The sequence below is a fragment of the Falco punctatus genome, assembly GCF_963210335.1.
Source record: "Falco punctatus genome assembly, chromosome: 1".
NCBI classification, from domain to species: Eukaryota; Metazoa; Chordata; class Aves; order Falconiformes; family Falconidae; genus Falco; species Falco punctatus.
Window position 1 is genome coordinate 4,543,039 of NC_137580.1, and position 18,344 is coordinate 4,561,382.

Here is an 18,344-nt window from a genome sequence, read left to right on the forward strand (position 1 = left end):
AGGAAACTGAGGCACATGGGGAAATGCACAACCAAAGAGACAACCAGCCCTTCCTTCCCTTACACCTGAGGTCTTCAGAGGGAGTCAGCGGAGAAGAGAAATGGAGGATTTGACACCCAACTCACTTCTAGTGGTACTGCAAATGGATATAGAATGTCAGAATCCACTGCAGGGCAGAACAGCAGCCTGCATCACAGGTGGAGGGAGATGAACTTAAGGCAGAGAAAAAGCCAAGGAGGGAAGAGAAACAGACAGAAACAGAGAAAAGAGTGGAAAGGTGGCATGGATTTCAAACAGGGAACAGAGCAAGTCTCCAAGGGAGATGTCGAGAGGCATAGGATCCCTGAGAGAAAGGTTGTGACAGACACCATAACACAAGCGAACATCCGATGGTGGAGAAAGAAGACTGGAGTGGGAAAAGGTGGACCATGTACCACCTGCTAGAAGAGAGCTTGCAGACAGGCAAATGAGAAAGAGGGGGGAAAGACAGACAGGAAAAGGCATAGGCATAGAAAAGGAGGGGATAATAAAAGAAGGTAAAAATAAGCAGCAGAAAGGCAGACAAAGGAAAAGGGAAGATAAACTTCAGATGGACATGACGAGCCAGAGACAAGAAAGAACACAAAAAGAAAAATACAAAAGACACTGGCATACATTAGTGAATATTATTATTTATGGTCTCCTGTCCTAAGGTCCTTCACTGGGAGAGCACCTCAGATCCCTACTGCTGCTCTTCACTCTACAGTTCAGTAGTACAGCAGGACTGAAAGATCTCACACCCACGAGGATGTGCGTGGCTTTTTGCTGTGTGAGGGAAACTGGCCATCAGACCCGATGTGGCACATTGATATCCATTCCTAGGGGACACATCTCCATCTGCTGACCAGTATAGCCCAGATGAGCAGAAGCTGGTTGGCTGCATTTCTCACACTAAAGAAAACCTTGGCTGTTTAGGGATGGACCTGGATATGGCATGTCTGAGTGGTGAACTGATGAGTGAGCTGCTGTTCAAACTGACAGCAATAAAGACCTGCAGCTGTATTGGGTTCACCCTCAAATGTCTCAGCTTTCAGGTTCTAATAAAAACTCTCCTTGGACAGCAACACAGCATTGCTCTGACCTCTCTCACGGACCTAGTCTTTCTACCTACCTCTCTGTTCTTCACATCACCTGCCATTCTTCTCTCCTGCTCTTTCTAGCTAATCTCTCTCTCTCCTGTAAGTAGGACAGCCTCCTTGCTGCATGGCTTTCTGCCAGACTTTTTCTGCCCTATCAAAGCTTTACGGAATTTAAAGCACATCTGAAAATAAGTAGTTCTTTAAATATTCCTTTTCCTTCTCCAGATTCTATTTCCAATTTAACATTGCGACTACAGTATTTATTTTCCATACTTTTTGGCAGCCAATTGCGGGGTGTGTGTGTGTGTGTGGATAAAATCCCCAAAGCCAGAAAATTAAGAAACAGAATGAGGCTGGTTGACCTACAGACCCAGCAGAGAGTGCAGGAGGGCAAAGCAATCCCCACCGGGTATTGTGGCAGGGGGCTGTGTCTGACAGCCAGTCAGGAACAGAATCCTCTCTGTGTTCAAGACAACGACTGGCAAGCAGAAGATCAGAACTCTCACCTCCTACATGCAGTTTGGGTTTGGGGAGACAACAGGGAAAAAAAAAGTTATTTTTAGCAGGTGGAATATTCAAGGGCATATAGGGGTTTGGAAGGATGGGACTAAGTTTTAGCTCGTAGCTGACCTCTTGCCTTAGCTCCTTCTTCTCAGATGCAGCACTGAAAGCTGACATTCATCCTCTGTCTTAATCATTCCTGCCTGTTGCCACAAGCTGTCTCTGAAATCTAGCACAGGCTACCAGTGTAACTCTATAAATGATACAGCAAACTACAAGGGCATAGCTAAGATGTATGCTCTGCAGTACAGACTATGATACCTTTGTAGGTTTGAACCATGCCTAGCTCGCTGGGATCTATAGGTGACACTATAACTTCTCAATCAGCATCATGAAAACATGCAACCTTTAAGGAGCTCATCTGTAAGGCAAAATAACTGTTCTGCAAGGTTGTATGGCTCTCTGCTTTTCACCTAAGTGACTTGGTGTCAGTGTTCCCTACTGAAGCTATCAGCTGGGAGAACAGCTCACACTATTTTCGCACTCTAATTTCCTCTTTTTATAGAACAGCAGTAAATGCATTTGCTAAGGCAAATTACTCGGGATTTTCAAAAGCATTTCTTATGTAGCTGCTCAATCGAAAAAATGAAGTTTGGGAGGAGGTTTAACCACAGTTTTCACTGAAATCGGGGTATACGTTCAGCACTTCTCAAATCCTATCCTATTGGCATATATAATTTATTCCTGCATGTACTGTATAAGGAATGAACACAACATAATCTCCCTTCAAATACCGAAGGAGTCAGTTCCAGCTGTGCCACTCACAAGGCAAGAGGGACAACAAAGCTCCACTGTAAGAGGCGAGGAATCAAAAGTACTATTATTAAACAGAAATCAAGAAAACTGAGCCGATCTAAACCTTCACTTCTATGAATACACAGTGAGGGGAAAGAGGTCAGAGGCAGGAACATTGCAACCAGTGCCCTGATTCTGCCATACCACCTTCTTTCTATTTCGTGCACGCTGTTGCCTGCTACCACTATAGTCAGCAATTTGCACATTGGGCAGTAGGAGCCAAGCTACTGATGTATTTGCTTTCTGGGTAGCTGCCTCCTCTTGGAGTCTATGAGCAGTAAATGCCACCATAATGTGACTAATTAAAGTCTAAAGCGTCCATGATTAATGTCAGATGCACACATATTAGAGCATTAGGGTAATAGTGACATGGTCTAATTAGGTCAGCTGATACAGTTAGAGATAACAGACCAGCTTTGAGCACATAAGCCTGATTCTACCGTTCCAAAAGTAATATACAAAATACTACTTTTCCTTAGAAATCTTGTCTCACTTATAGCTAGTATACCTATAGCAGACTCTTAATAACTTTTGTCTTAATTAATACACTCACCATCCTTGCTAGTATGAAATGCCATTATAAAAAAAGAAGTTAGATTTTACTGTTCTTGCTACACTAAACCTTTGTATGGTTTATCTATGACCATAGACAAAAGTTTCCACGTTATCCTTATTGATTGTATTCCCTCAAGCTCACAAACTACCTCCTGCTTCCAGTCAGAGCAATTCTTTTAAGTTATCCTCTTGTTTCTATCTGTGAGACTGGGAATGAAGATGCTGTTCAGATGCTGTGTCTCATGGGGCTCATCCCATACTATTATGGTCTGTCCTCAGGCCTACCTGGCTGGATAACGGGGGAAGGATGAGGGAGACAAACCTTCACAAGCCAATGCAGAGCCATTTTTCAGCTAGACTTAGATCTTTTAAAAACGCTCCTTTCCAATCAAAGTAACACCTTATTTGAAGATAAACAATACATTTAGTTTCCTTTATTCCCAATTTAAATGTTATTTCAGTAAATGAAACCTCTCCATTGCCATTTTAATGAGATTTCTTAGAATTTCCTAAACGCTTCTTTTAACTTCCTGTTTCATAGAAGTTACTTGAAGATGAACAGGAATGAAAAAAATGAAGCAAGATTTCTCCTTTCCTAAGAGAAAACAAGCAAGAAAGGACCATGGAAGCAAGAAGAACTCTGAAACTACATCAAAACTGAGACAGCTGGGAACAGCTCCAGACTCCTGGCCTGGCTGTCTACTGAGGTTACATCGTACGTTCATTCAAGGGACACAGGTCTATCAAAGCATCTCCTTCCTGCACGCCCTGCCGCCAGTGGGAAGACCAGGAAGAAACCACAACATATTCCAGACTCAGCCTTCATATGGAGAAGCTGGAGCTGTGACTCCATGGCATGCTGCAACTCATGCAGACTGTGTGATTTAGACATGGACTTAACTTATCCTTAATGGTGGTATCTTATGTTCTCCCCTGGCAAACCAGCTGCCAAAGGCCCGTCGAGAGGGAGCCCTCCCTCCATGTGTAGGCAGCACACTCACATGGATAGCTCTCTGCAGCGGTGCGCGGCGGCTGTCTCCGGCCAGGTCTTCTAAACTTGTTAAGCAGCAGCTGCACAAGGTAGGAAGAAAGCATTTGCACCATCTCAGAGCTACAGGAGATATAAATCAACTCAGCTACTGCAGATACATCACATTTCCCCTGCCTTCCAGAAAAGGCCCTCCTCCACCCTGGAATGGACAGCAGCCCGTGGAAAGCCCGTGACAGAGCAGAGGAAAAGAGCAAGATGGAAGGAACAGCTGAGAGAAAACACTACAACCTGATCATAACCCCCTCCCTGCTCCACACCACTTCACTGGCTTCCTTGCTGAAGGGACTGAGTGTAACTGGTGGCAGTAATGAGAGGAATCTGGAGTGAAGGAATGAAGTTGATCCTGGGCAAGTGGGGGAGAAAGGTCTTTTACTTATGTCTTAACATTTCTCTTTTTTCTTCCTAAATTAGTAATTAAATATTGTCATGGGTTTGCATGGCAAGGCTTTAGTCGCGGGGGGGGCTACAGGGGTAGCTTTGGTGAGAAGATGCCAGAAGGTTCCCCTGCCATGTCCAGTGGAGCCAATGCCAGCTGGCTCCAAGGTGGACCCACCACCGGCCAAGGCCGAGCTAATCAGCGATGGTGGTAGCACCTATGGGCTAGCATATAAAACGGGGAAAAAAAAAAATACCTGTGCCAGCAAGAAAGAGGAGTCAGACTATGTGAGAGCAACAGCCCTGCAGACCGCCAGGTCAGTGAGGAAGGAGGGGCAGGAGGTGTCCAGGTGCTGGAGCAGAGATTCCCCCACAGCCTGTGGTGAAGCCCACGGTGAGGCAGCCTGTGCCTCTGCAGCCCGTGGGGGTTAGTGGTGGAGCAGGTACCCGCCTGCGGCCCGGGGAGGACCCCACACCAGAGCAGGTGGATGCCCGAAGGAGGCTGTGACCCCCTGGGAAGCCCGTGCTGCAGCAGGTCCCCAGGTCCCATGGAGAGAAGAGCCCGCAACTGAATTCAGAAAAACTGAAACAGGTTTTCTGGCAGGGCTTGTGACCCCACGGGGGACCCATGCTGGGGCAGTGTGTGAAGAACTGCAGCCCGTGGGAAGGACTCACATTGGAGGAGTTCATGGAGAACTGTCTCCTGTGGAAGGGACCCCAGCTGGAGCAGGCAGGGGAAGAGCGTGAGGAGGAAGGACTGGCAGAAACAACGTGTGGTGAACTGACCATAACCCCCGTTCCCCGTGCCACTCGGGGGGAGGACACAGAGAAATTGGGAATTAAGTTAAGCCCAGGAAGAAGGGAGGGGAGGGAGGAAGTTTTTTTTTCTGATTTGAATGCTAATAAACTAAACTAATTTCCCCCAAATCAAGTCTGTTTCGCCCATGACAGTATTTGCTGAGTGATCTCCCTGTCCTTATCTTGACCCAATGAGCCTTTTGCTATACTTTTCTCTCCCCTGTCTGGTTTAGGAGGGGAGTGACAGACCAGTTTTGGTGGGCATCTGCCATTCAGCAAGGTCAAACCACCACAAATATATATAAATTGGCAACAAATTAAATTACTTTTTCCCGAGTCAAGTCCATTTTGCCTGCAACAGGAGTTGGTAAGTGATCTCCCTGTCTTTAGCTCAACCCACAAGCTTTCTCTTTCCTATTCCTTCTACTTTCTCCCTGCATCCCACTGAGTGAGCGAGCAGCTGGGTGGGAGTTTGGCTGCTGGCTGGGGCCAACTCACCACGTAGAGCAGAGAATCTGGGACAATGCCTGAAAGCAACATTTGGGTTTGTAGGAGGAAAGACATGGGGAGGCAGACGATGAAAGTGAAAATGATATCTCAGTCCCACCTTGTGTTCTCAGTTACACTCTGGTTTTGCAGAAATGATGTCATATTAACATAGAATTAATCTGAAAGAAGCATCTGGCCTCCAGTTCTCACCATAAAGCACATACAGAGCTATTCCTTAAGCTATGCTATGGGGCCTGTGGACTCTCTCCCACTTGACTTGAGCAGCAATAGTTCCAGTGAGCACATATAATTATTTGTTTGGATCACATTCAAATACAGAATTATGCCACGGAAGTTATAATGATTTCTGTATGAACACTAGTTATTTGTAAACAACAGGTGTAGGCATGATAATAATCTTCAAAATTTCTAGGTTTAGTGAATTCTGAAGGTTGACTTGGAAATGAGATGGATCAGTTACAAAACAGACTGCAGAGAAGGGATTTCAGCACTGAATGATCAGGTTCTCTTCTTTTTGTTGTGACAAAATCCAGGCTTAACCTTAGTCCCTAAAATACCCTCCTCCCTTATTCCAAGTTTCTAATCTAACAGCTCTTTCTCCTGCAATTAAGACAGACCACTTCTAAGAATATTCACCCTCTTTTTTATGGTCTGCGTTTGAGTCTGACAATGCTGGTATGTCTTGAGGGTTCCCTGGCAAAGAAGCCCAGATGTTGCTGGTGCCCGTGTGTCTAACCTAAGCCAATTCTTGGTAGCATTTGACAGCAAAACAACGACTTGGCCCATATAAACCCCCACTTGTGCAGCTGAACATTCAGATTCCAGATGTTCTGAGGAGATCTCTTAGTATTTCACTGGCAAGAGATGGTAGTTCAGCTTCTAGGGTTCCATGATTCTTTGTGGGAAGACAGGAGGCCAGACACGTCCATAGGTCCCTGGCTGACCTAGGGAAAAGAGTTTTCACAATCCCATAAGTTTTTTTTTTCTCTTCCTGCGGCATTTGGCTGCTATGTTTCCAGGCTCCCTTCCTAGCGTACCCCATTTACAGCAGGCAGCTTTAACTTGCCAATTACTGTAGATTCCTTCCTTCATTGCTTAACATAGCTGCACCAAGTGTTTTAAATTACTTTGGAAACTCAGCAGCAAAGTCCAGGGTGTCATCTGTGGTTCCCTGCTAGGTGTCAGCCTTAGAGGTGGGTTTTTATTTCCCAGGGTGTTCCCAACTCACCTCGGATTGCAGAGGGCCTAAAGATGGCAGAGCTAGGCTAGTACAAATCTGGCTTCCCACATGCCACGGTGTTCTCTGTTGTTCACGGTCCCTAAGAATGTCAGATGCAAGCCTGCTTGTTAACTGCTATCTCGCTGACAGCCTCAAGAATATTACAGAGCACAGTTTTTTTACTATTGAAATAAGGGCTCAGCGACAGCTCTTCTAAAGGTCTATAAGTAGCTGTGAATACTCTTAGGGACACACTTCAAGACAAGGTTGCAGGCAGTGGTACACCCTGGGCTGAATGCAGCTCCTTTGTGGTCCAAGTGTGTCACTTTAACAACAAGAAACGAAGTAAAGGCAGTGTCCAGATCCATCTTAATGCATGGCTTGATGCACAAAGACAAGACACTGCTGAGAAGCATCTTGCCTCAGCTTCTCTTCATTTCAGAATTTATCTGGACACGGGAGCTGAAGCAACGTGTGCATGAGAAAGAGGCAGGAAGCATGGAGGAGGGATACTGCAGCCGAGTGCACAGCAAGGAGGAGGAGGTAGGGTCCGGTGTTGTGCATCTCTGTATATTTTAATTTTGATGCTTTTGGTTTCTCAAAGCTTGGCCAGCTTTTCTAGGCAGTCTTTATCCTCTGTCTCCTCTTTACACCCTTACCACAGGACAACCAGGGAAAACTGCTGGAGCTGAGACACTTCTCACAGAAATTCACACACAACCAAATCCAGGATAGTTTCAACGCGGTCAGCGGGCTATAAAAGGAAGAACTGGAGAGGAGGCCTTGGCAGTAAAAATATGCAAGGAACAGGAGCCCACACAGATTCATTCAAGAGTCATTTGAGACGCTCTTGGAGATCGCCTAGGGGATCCCATTCTGGAAGGTCATATGCATCTCATGAATCCTGTGTCATATCCGACAGTCCTGTGTGTAAATGTACAGCAGGAAGACAAGGAGTGAGGAAAAGAAAGAGAAAGAGTGGAAAAGCAGTTAATGGAACAGGATGTAAGAAGCAGTTGCATCAGGTCTGCAGTACTTGGTTGGTTTGTTACCCAAAGTGCAGAAAGGTACCCTACGTGGTTCCAGTGCAGTGAACTCAGACTTCTACCTACCCTTCACGTGTGTATGCAAACTAGATACACCCTTACCTGCTGAGTAACTGAAAACCATTTGCATTCCTGTTTGAGCAGTCTAACTTTTGTGTGTACATGCAAGTGTGTGTGAAAGTGCTGCAATTTACATCTCCAGATTTCATGCGTGGAGTGGCTTTCTCCAGTCCCAGATTCCATAAGACCCTCACTTGCCTCAGCAATGTCACTGGCTTCTGCCCCACTACTGGTGTAACAGTTTTGGGGATCGAGCTCTAATTTGTGGAAAACAATAAAATACATCTATCTAGTCCAATGCTTTATTTTGATAAAACTCTAATTCACAGCTAAGCCTTGGAGGCTGAGTAGAGTTTCCATTAACCAATATCACTGTCTCAGAAGTATTTCAGACTACATCATAGGGCCTGTAAACGTTTCACATTCTGAGAGAGATATGAAGTACATTTATTACCATTTTTGGGAAAGAATTAGGTTTTTTTAAAGTCTGTTTTATTTCCCAGCCTTCAGAAAGCATGATGGTATATTACATACCTTTGAAGTCTTCCTTCTAAACCAAGTGATTAGCTTATAAAGAGCAACTAAATTACAAACAGTATATACCCATAACATCAGCTAATTTTAAATGTAATCAGCATATGCCATGAAAGAAATATGTCATAAAGGAGCACACTCAAGAAATGAGAATCAGTCTGGAAATGTTATGTGAGCCTTTTAGATTAAAAATAATTCTACTCACAGATGAGAAATAAAATACATACGCTGCACACCGGGAATCAAACCTGGCCATCAATTGGGGGTATCTGACATTTCCATCTTCATTAAGGGGGATTCTGTCAAGTGGCAGCTCAAACTCTTCATCAGTAATCTCCACGCCAAACCTGAAACAAACAGCAGTTAGCAGCACTGGCTTGCGGAGTTCACATTTGGGTCAACAGTACCCACAATACCCTGAGCATATGGCTGCCATTAACTCTTTGTTACTGCTTCGGTCCTCAAGATCAAGAGCACCACGTGAATATCAGAGGTTAATCAGGGTTTTGATCGCTTCAGCTTTCTCAAAGAAAGAAATTCTACCCTAGAATCCCGGCATTGGTGGGGCACAGAAATAGAAATACTAGCATATTGAACTGTGTGCAATTGTCCTCTATAAAAAGTTATTCATTACACTAAAACAGTGGTATTGCTTAAACTAGTTAACTCTGAAAGGCTTTTCATTTGGACTGTTTAGCATGAAAGAAAATGTAGAGAAAAACTGTCTTTTCGGGAAACAGCTTCTTAGTGCTTTTGGAAAGCATTTCATAATGGCTTTAAAGACATTTTGCATACAAATATTTAAAAGTGGCAGTGTTTATTCATCAGCAAGAAAGTGTTTTCACCTCTTCAGAACAATTAAAACATAATCCTTGAAATACTGGCATAAGTAGGAATGACTTAAGCAATAATAAAGAACAAGGCATTCATTCATCATTTTGCAAAGCCACAAAAACTCAGCTGACTTTTGGGGGGATGTATTTTCTTTTCGGCAAGGCAATGAAAGTGTATGCAAAACACACTATTTATTTGTTGTTTTGGTTTCATCATCATGCTTTCCCATTTTACGTAACTCAAGAAACCCTTCTGTCAGAGTGCCATTTGTCCTTAACTGATTTTGGGGATTTCTGACTCAGAGGTTTGGAGCATGGAGAATGGCTCATTCTGTAGAATCCTTAACCCTGCTTTATTTCTGAGGAAGTCTGCTGAGGAGGACAGATAACAGCTGCTTTTGCATTTGCCCTCAGCTGACAGCATCTTATTTTATTGGCTTTCAGCTTCACTTATCTACATTCACTTTTCATTTAGACACGTGCATTTAGGGATGCTGGAGTTCTGTCAATATACATAAACCCACACAGAAAGAAGGTAAACCTGAAGAGTTTTTTACCTATGAAGAATATAAAACCTAACTTGGCTGGGGAGTGTCAGTAAGAACAACTTTTCAGGAATCTATAATGGTTCTGGGGTTAAACACTGTTGCACAGGTCGTTCAAAGACCAGCTATTTGCATACGTGATTAATGGACAAAATCTATTTGCTTACACAATCAGTTAAACAAAATCTCCTGATTATTGCTGTCTCCTAATCCTTCTCTCCATCACTTGCATCAAGGGATGCCATCCCAGAAACGAGTTTAGTCTGTACATAAGGCATAAGCGGAGGGGAGTCTATGCTGAGAACCAAAAAGTTAGGTAAATTGGTCAACTTTCAGCTCTGCAACTGAAACAGACTGTTCAGTCGTTATATTATTCCTCTCTGTGTAACCATGGTTAAGAAGAAAGCTAAACAGGTTCCCTGTAAAGTAACATGAGATCCAAGGAAGAAAAAGAACAGCACTTAGTGCAATATTTACGGATTTGTATAGCAAGCATATGTATCTGGGGTAAAGAAAACGGCTTTTTACATTCATCATCACTATCTTCAAACAGGCAGGAGAGCAACTTACTGTTCAAAAAGCAAAATTAAGCTTTTTGAATATTGTTGTGGAATTAAAGACAAAGAATTACCGTCACCTAAAAAACTGGAAGAAGGAGGGGAAAATAGTCTCGTAAGTCTGGAAGTTATGTCTTAATGTTTATTATCCATTTTGTCCTCACTTTTAGAGTAAGACTAAATAATTACTGAAGGGAGGCCCTACTTTTCTCGCAGCTTTGTTTGCCTCGGTACAAGAACTTGTAAAGCCTAGAAGGAGACAAAAAGTCACACACAGGTCACTCCAGCACCTTTAGTTGCTAATAAATAATCTTTCAATCACTAATTAGGCAGACTTCTCTGGGGGCTCTGGCTTATATTATTTTTCCCTCTCCACAGAAAAAGACGGGTGCTCTGATTGTGCCACTATTAGTTTTTGTATGAAAAAAACCCTCCCATAAACTATGGGGATTTTGTTGCTGACCAAGAAAATTTTTGATGTAAAATGAGGGAGAAAAATCTTTACTTCTTCTGGTAACCAATCGGAAAAAAACCCTCAGCAAAACCCCTTGATAGGCAAATGAGTAAGGATTTTCTTGGTACTGAACCCAATCTGATCTTGACTTGTTACTCATTCTATAGGTTCGGTATAGCCCTGAATAACTGCTTCTTTGATTTCACTTAGGGAAGCTAATAACTTGTTATTGGCTGGTCTGAGCCAGATAGGCAGTTCTCTAACAGGGAGTGAACCCCGTCACTGCAGCAATCACAATGAGGGTTTCTGGTCCTACTTCTTTTGTAAGAATAACGTCTCAAATTGCTCTCCATACGAAGCTACGTGAAGACACTACCGGAAAAAAAAAAAAAGGGTTGTCTAAGTTTAATGCTCAGAAAAGTTACTGAACTGTCACCTGCCAAGAGGGACTTACTTACACACGCACGGAAGAATTAACTGTGTCTTTCCTCTGTATAAATTTCCTATTCCCAGCATTAGCCTGTAACTGATCTGTGATACCCCATCTGGGCAGCTGATCTCTGAAACCCCAGACGTATACTTGACAGTGTACAAATATATTTTATGAGCAAAATACCACCATCATTTAACAAGATAAATAAATAATGCCATTTCAACGAGAAGGCTGGGTAAGAATCACGCTCCCTTCAACGCTTCGCTGTTCACCTCTGGTAGTACAAAACCGCCTTCAAACTGTTTTGACTGAAGCATTGCCAGTGACACACAACTCATCCCTGAACACGGCTGGGGAAAAACAGCGGTCTGGAAAGACCCCAGAGATCTCTGGGTGCCACAGTCCCCCTTAGGAGATGGCAAAAGTCATTTCAGTGTTGAAGGTCCCCAAGCTTCCCAAATGCATCCAGGGAGATGGGAACTGATCCTGAAGGTGTGGTCTAAAAGTATGCCCATATCCATTTACTTCGTAGGGTGGTGAATCCTATTGGAACAGGAGGGGAATCGATGCAAGGTTCTGGAGGGTTTCTATCCCTGCCTTACATCAGTCATATCTGCAAGGTCAGAAGACAGACTGGTCTAAAGGAGTAAAACCGGGGGAAGGGAGGAACAAGGCTGCACCAACTTTGCATACTGACATTTTCTCCATTATTAAAATTCCAAAGACCTATTTTACATTACTGATCTCAGGATTTCTGGAAACATGCTGTGACTACATTACATCCATCGTGCTCACTGGTGTGGAAACAGAAAAAGCATTGAATGACGAGAGTGTATGGCCTATACCATTTGTTATCCCAAACACTGATATTATACCTTCCATTCTGGACTTCCCCTCAAGCTTTACAAACACTTCCATGATTTACAAAAGCAGTAAACAGGAGGATCAAGTGCTCCAGCATGCAAATGCAGCCACCTGAAACTAAGCAATGATTTAATCAAACGCAGCAGCACGCAGCAAATGAATCACTGGGTTCTCCAGGGCACATTTTCAAAGGCAGGTGCAATGGGCAGGGCTTGAGAAAAAGATATCTATTAACTGGAGGGCTAAGCCTATTTACACAGAAGCTGATGCAAAACGCAAGGGACTGGTTAACAGTGAGGTTGAGAGAAAATGCTTTGGCAAGAAGCCCAGAACCCTGGCAAAGGGAACACCTGCAAAAAGTCACATGTGGTTTATCGTATCAATACCTACATTTGCACATGCAGACTGGGAAATTGTTATTTCCATTTTATCATATGTTTAATATCTGCAATATCCCCAAACAAAGGCAGTTCTCACCTCTCAGATCTTAAATCAAGGAGACAGAGAGGAAGATAAGGTACATTGGGAAATTCAGCAACTGTTTTAGTCAGCGTCTCTTAATCATCTATAAAGACACCACTACTGGGTACCAAAGTAACTGTGCTTTTAAGAGGTCATTAGTGGAATAGATGCAAAAGAAATCCTCTGCAAGAAAGCAATTGGGAAGAAGCACAGAAAGCAGAGATGAAAAACTTAACAGGGTGTCAAGACTAGCACGTTACAGGAGCAGAGATGGCAAGGCAAATAAGACAGCAGACCAGGTCAGAGGGATAAGTAAGCCTAAAACTCTGATGGGCGTTTGAAGCAAGAACGAGACATTTATAGTGATCTGATTGTAAGGAGAAGTAAGTGGGAGGAATTTTCAAACAGGGCATGATATAGCCAGAAAGATAAGCTGAGGGGATTATTCCAGCAGTGTGACCTCAGATCTGTCCATGGAACAAGGGCAAGGCAGAGGGACTTGGAATTGTTGAGAAATAGCAGGCAGTTGTGAGGTGCACAGCCATAAGGTTCCTCTGTGCAAACGTGTTGGAAATCATGGTTTCTGCTGGCAGGCAGAGCACGAATTCACTACATGCTGCATTTGCTTATAAAAACATGGCCTCTCTGCAGCACATGTTGTGTATTTTATACAAGATCATGAGGTATCTTGACTGGGAAAGCAACATTAACAAATCAAAGAGTCGCAAAGGAATCAGAATCAATCTCTCTTGGCATTTTTTAAGGAAACAGCAACAACAGGTTGAGTATTTCAATATTTATGAAAAGAGAATTTAACAATGGACTTCAAAGAATCTAAAAATTTCATTTTATTGCCATAAATCATAGGTTCTACCTCCCTCCAGAAAACCTTCCTTTTTCTACCTCTCATGGTACAAACACCAAAAGTATCTGCATGTCCTCATCTGTGGTGTTGGTGCCTATCTGGCCCTTTAATCCTCTCATCACTCTTAAGGAAGACACCAGATGTATCTCACCAGTCTTCATCTGTCAGGCAGCTTTCCTGAAGGAGAGACCTAACACGTAAAAACTAGCTTAGAAAGCTGAACCACTGCAATCTCTGTGTGAAACACTGCCTCGGAAAACTGATCTGCAAGATTCAGAGGCAAGGAAAGGAAAAGAAAAACCAGATTGCCTCCCACTCATTCTTTCCTTATACGCTCATGTCCCTCTGGTTTGTAATGCTTCAAATAACCCAGGCGCTGCAATTCAACTCCAAGTCATCGTTAGTTCATGCTATTGCGTAACACCTTTCTTGCGGGATGTTTTCCCAATTAATCCATTTTTTTCACCCTTTCAGAGTTACTCCCCAACATGTCAGATTAACTAGGCCCCTCCATTCTTGGCATTTAGGGGTGCTTTGTCCACAGCCAGACAATGCTAGGAAATAAAACCAGGTCCTGTGAACTCTCATGCTGTTTAAACCATTCCTTTAGTCCAATACCTTTCTACCCTTACCAAAGGAATCTCACAGGTCCCAGTTCTGTGCATCTTCCCCTCAAAGCTATTTCAAATGATACCATATTTTTTTTTTTAGTACTGTAAAAGTCACGCTCAGAGGAGGTCTAAGCAAAGCTGTGGTTAAAACCCACCAGCTGTCACCACCTGTTTGTACTAAATATGGTCAAGCAGTAGAAACAACAGGAACTGGGAGAAAATGAAAATGGGAAAAACGTAGCTGTGCTTGCCTATTACATACCTTTCCCTGGTAAAACTGACACCAGCACTGTTAAGGATCTATTGCTGCAAGCATTGTCAGCTACTGGGGTCCAAGCTCCGAGACGTCAGTCAGTTTACCAAATGGCAACAGGAGACTTACATTGCCAACCGTACGTTAATTACGGGAAGTACAAGGCCTTACTTCCATCTCCTTACTACTGCTCCAACAGCAGGTAACAAGACAAAAACCACCTCAAGAGGCCTCGCGGGGATTCTGCCAGAACACAGGACCAAGAATTATCAGAGTTATCTTTCTGCGGGTGCTAAGCTCGGAGAGGTTGTCATAAGCAGGGACACCGTGCAGGACCACTGCAGTGTCCCCCATATACACTCTTGGGGCTGCTTTACAGTGTGCTCAGATGTAGCTTTCATGCCACTGGGGCCTAAGAACACCTGTTATCCAACAGTTACCCAGCAGCCTCTCATCACCTATGTGAGATATGTGAAGGAAGGTGATGTAAACCCCAGCTGTTCATCCAATTGTTGACATTATATGCAATGGAGGGTGTGAACTGCTTTGGCTGATCCTAGTAGCACTGCCATGCCTGTAAAACATGGGTGAAAAATCCAGGCTGGGTAACAGGCTATCAAACAGAATAAAGGATTATTTCTTGCTTCTTTCAGAAGCAGCTCCCTGACTCAAAAGCTGCAGTGTTTGGTACCTGGAGGGTACAAGAGGTGTCATTTCCCAACCCCTGGAGATGTTACATCAGATTTCCAAACTTAGATGCAGACGCAGCGAAAGAAAGCATTCAGATAGTGCAGGTAGCAAAAGAATCTTGGTTACAAAACACAAAAACCAATGATACAAAAAAGAAGAGCTTTTCATCCACACTGAATGTTTTCTCTGAAAAAGAACTTCTGAAACGTCACAACTAACTTGGAGGTATTTTTGCTACAGCAAACCAGAAATCTTACATTATATGGACTAGAGCAGTTGCTACTCCATTCATTTTCACAGAGGCTCTCTGGGCAATTCCACCAAGCACCCCTCAGCTAGAAGCAGTGTACCAGCTGCAGCTTTGCCGGCACCGCCTGCTCTCCTCACAGCTGGGATCTGCACGCTGCAGCTGCTCCCTCATGCTCACAAGGACGCTAAAAATATAGCATTTCCTGCTGAAGCACAAGAGATACCTCGTGTCTGATACCCTCGAAAAATAGATGTTCAACTCCAGTACAGATGTTACTGGAGGTCCACCAGTGAGATCACTGTGCTCTAAAATCTGCCTTGCATGCAGATGAGTAAGATAGGTAAGAAGGCTAAGTGCAAAGCAAGTAGTGTACGTGCAATGCAGGCAGCCTCAAGAGAGCTATATCCTTGTGTAACAGGCTAGGAAAGCTGATAGCTTTTTTCTCTGAAAGCAGATGTAGATCTTTCCCAAACTGAGTGTGGGCAAAACTTGGCAAAAAAATTTCATTAAAGCCAAAGGATCCAAGTCACGATCCAACAGGCTTAAGCAGGGTAATTTGTAACAAAGCTTAGCCAGGGCAAATACTACAAGCAGCTTCTGAAAACATCATTAAAAAATTGCACAACATGTCACACCATACACCATCTGAAAATATCTTTTGCACAAGTTAACATTTTGAACAATGCCCTCTCTGAAACAGCTTTTCATAAAATATTTGTTCCACTGGACCTACACTTTTGATTTTGTCACCACATTCCTTTTACAAATGAATTTATATAAAATATTTTAAGTGACTTTTAAAATTTTTGGAATAAAGTACAGAAAACTATTCCAGAAGAAGATAAACTAATCAATTTCAAACACCACAACAAATAAACTTGAAAATGCTGACATTTTTCTGAAACAGCTGATTTTGTTTTGAGCTATTGTATTAAGAGTTAATGTTACCTTGTCATATTTTTTAAATGAGTCAACTGATTTTAAAATATAGCTTTCTATCAACTAAAAAGATAGAAGTTCAGAATTCTGAGAATTTCCCGGCAAGCTTTCTAGATGCATTAGTAGATAAGTGTAATGCTACAAAAAACATGACAAAGCACCCGGTTAAGTACATCTTTTAACCTTCGACTCATTAGCTCACAGGCTCAGTGATGTGGACCTGTTCTTAGTGTGGTCATTTCCATTTGCCGATGTGTAATGCTCCTTGCAGGAATGGAGGGGTGTTACACCCATTTTTCCCATATGCACCTATATACTCGGGATCGGTAAATGCACACAACTTCCTCATCTTAATATTCTAACGACTATAACAACTCCAGCTGAATTCTTAGCACAATTACACAGGTTTCATTCAGTTGAATTTATTAGGATTACACTAAGATGAAATTGGTATGAAAGAGTGAAAATTAGAGCTCTTAACTCTTCTAAATGCTAACTGGACCTTCCACCTGCAGCAAACTGTCAGTCCAAACCATTTAAAGCCAGATTCCAAGGTCATAACTTGGGCCAGTCTCCTCTTTGCAATTCACCTCGAGGACTGATTGAGTACTTCAGAACTTGGCACAGCAAATGCAGCACGTGTACAAGAGGCAGAAATTTCTCCAACAAATTCACCAACACAGACTTTCGGTTTAATTGTAGCTGAAACATAGCTTTTCTTCATTCCCTTATTATGTCAAGCTCTACAGAATTCAATTAAGACATCTATTGTACTGGAGAAAATTTAAAACTGCATGCCAGTACTGTCAAGGGCTCATAACATAATTACAGGTCTCTCCCGCACTCCACCCACTCATTCCAGCAAAACTCCCAATAAATTCAAGGAGAGATCTGCCAGGCTGAGAGCAGCTGAGTGTCGAACACAGCCTGCCGAGTGCTTCCCTTACCCAAAGGCGCCCTGCCATCTAGTGGAAAGGACACTCGTTTTTTCAGAAGAGGAACTTCATACGGACACCTTCCCCAATTGTTGTTCATGTTTCAGATGTAACTAAAAAAAAAAAACCACAAACAAACAAGTTGCAAACATCGTACACTGTATATCACATTCTAAAGACCTACGTAGAAAGCCACGAAGAAAAAAACACGTGAAGTAAAAAATTAATCTCCTCTACCCATACTGTATTGAAATAGATAGCGTATGACCAACTTTTTTATTTAGTTCTGTAGCATACATTAAATATCAAGTTCCTTTTCCTAGTTAACTGGTAATGAGAGATTCATGCATCATAGCTTCAAAGGACCAAACCACTGGATTACTTTTTTCCATATACAGTTTTCTATAGCTAATTGCTCTAAAGCTGAAGCAGGAATTACAGACCACATGGTGACAGTAGTCATTTAGAAGGGAATAAGTGGAGGTGGGAGAGATTAATTAGGGGAATAAAGGAATGATGAAGTACAACCACAGTATATACCAACCACCTGTGTCACAAACTGACAGGTCTATTCCAGAAAGGTCACTTCTGTCATTTTCCCCATCCCCAGCCAAGACATTCCCAACCCCCCCCACCTACACAACAGCTTCAAACCAGTATTGAGGATGTGCTGAAAACTCAGTTTTTGCAAGGCTGCACGATTGCTAGTGCTGACATGAGAGGAGATGGGGAACGTGATGGGAAGGGAGAAAGCTGAGAGCTGCCATTGAGTCATCAGGATTCTTACACCAGCTATGAAACTGTACCCTCAAATTTCTGATCTACTATGCATTAATGTTAAGCAGCTGGCTGGAATTGAGTTAACTTCATAGCAGCCCGTATGCTGCTGTGGTTTAGATTTGTGACTAAAACACTGGTGACAATGCACCAGTCTACTGGCTATTGCTGAACAGTGCCTGCACAGAGCCAAGCCTTTCTCTTTTTCTGCTGCTGCGCCCCTCCGGTAAGTGGGCTGGGGGAGGGTGGGCACA

At 43.1% G+C, this 18,344-nt stretch overlaps 1 long non-coding RNA gene across 1 annotated transcript in view; it reads right to left on the bottom strand.

Annotated features, from left to right (window-relative positions):
- The window catches only part of LOC308058269, a 37,825-nt gene that overhangs the window by 5,171 nt on the left and 14,310 nt on the right, over positions 1-18,344 (bottom strand). The window contains exon 1 of the long non-coding RNA XR_013925752.1: positions 1-18,344. This exon is cut by the window's left edge and continues 360 nt beyond it; it is cut by the window's right edge and continues 14,310 nt beyond it. This is a non-coding gene — a long non-coding RNA (uncharacterized lncRNA).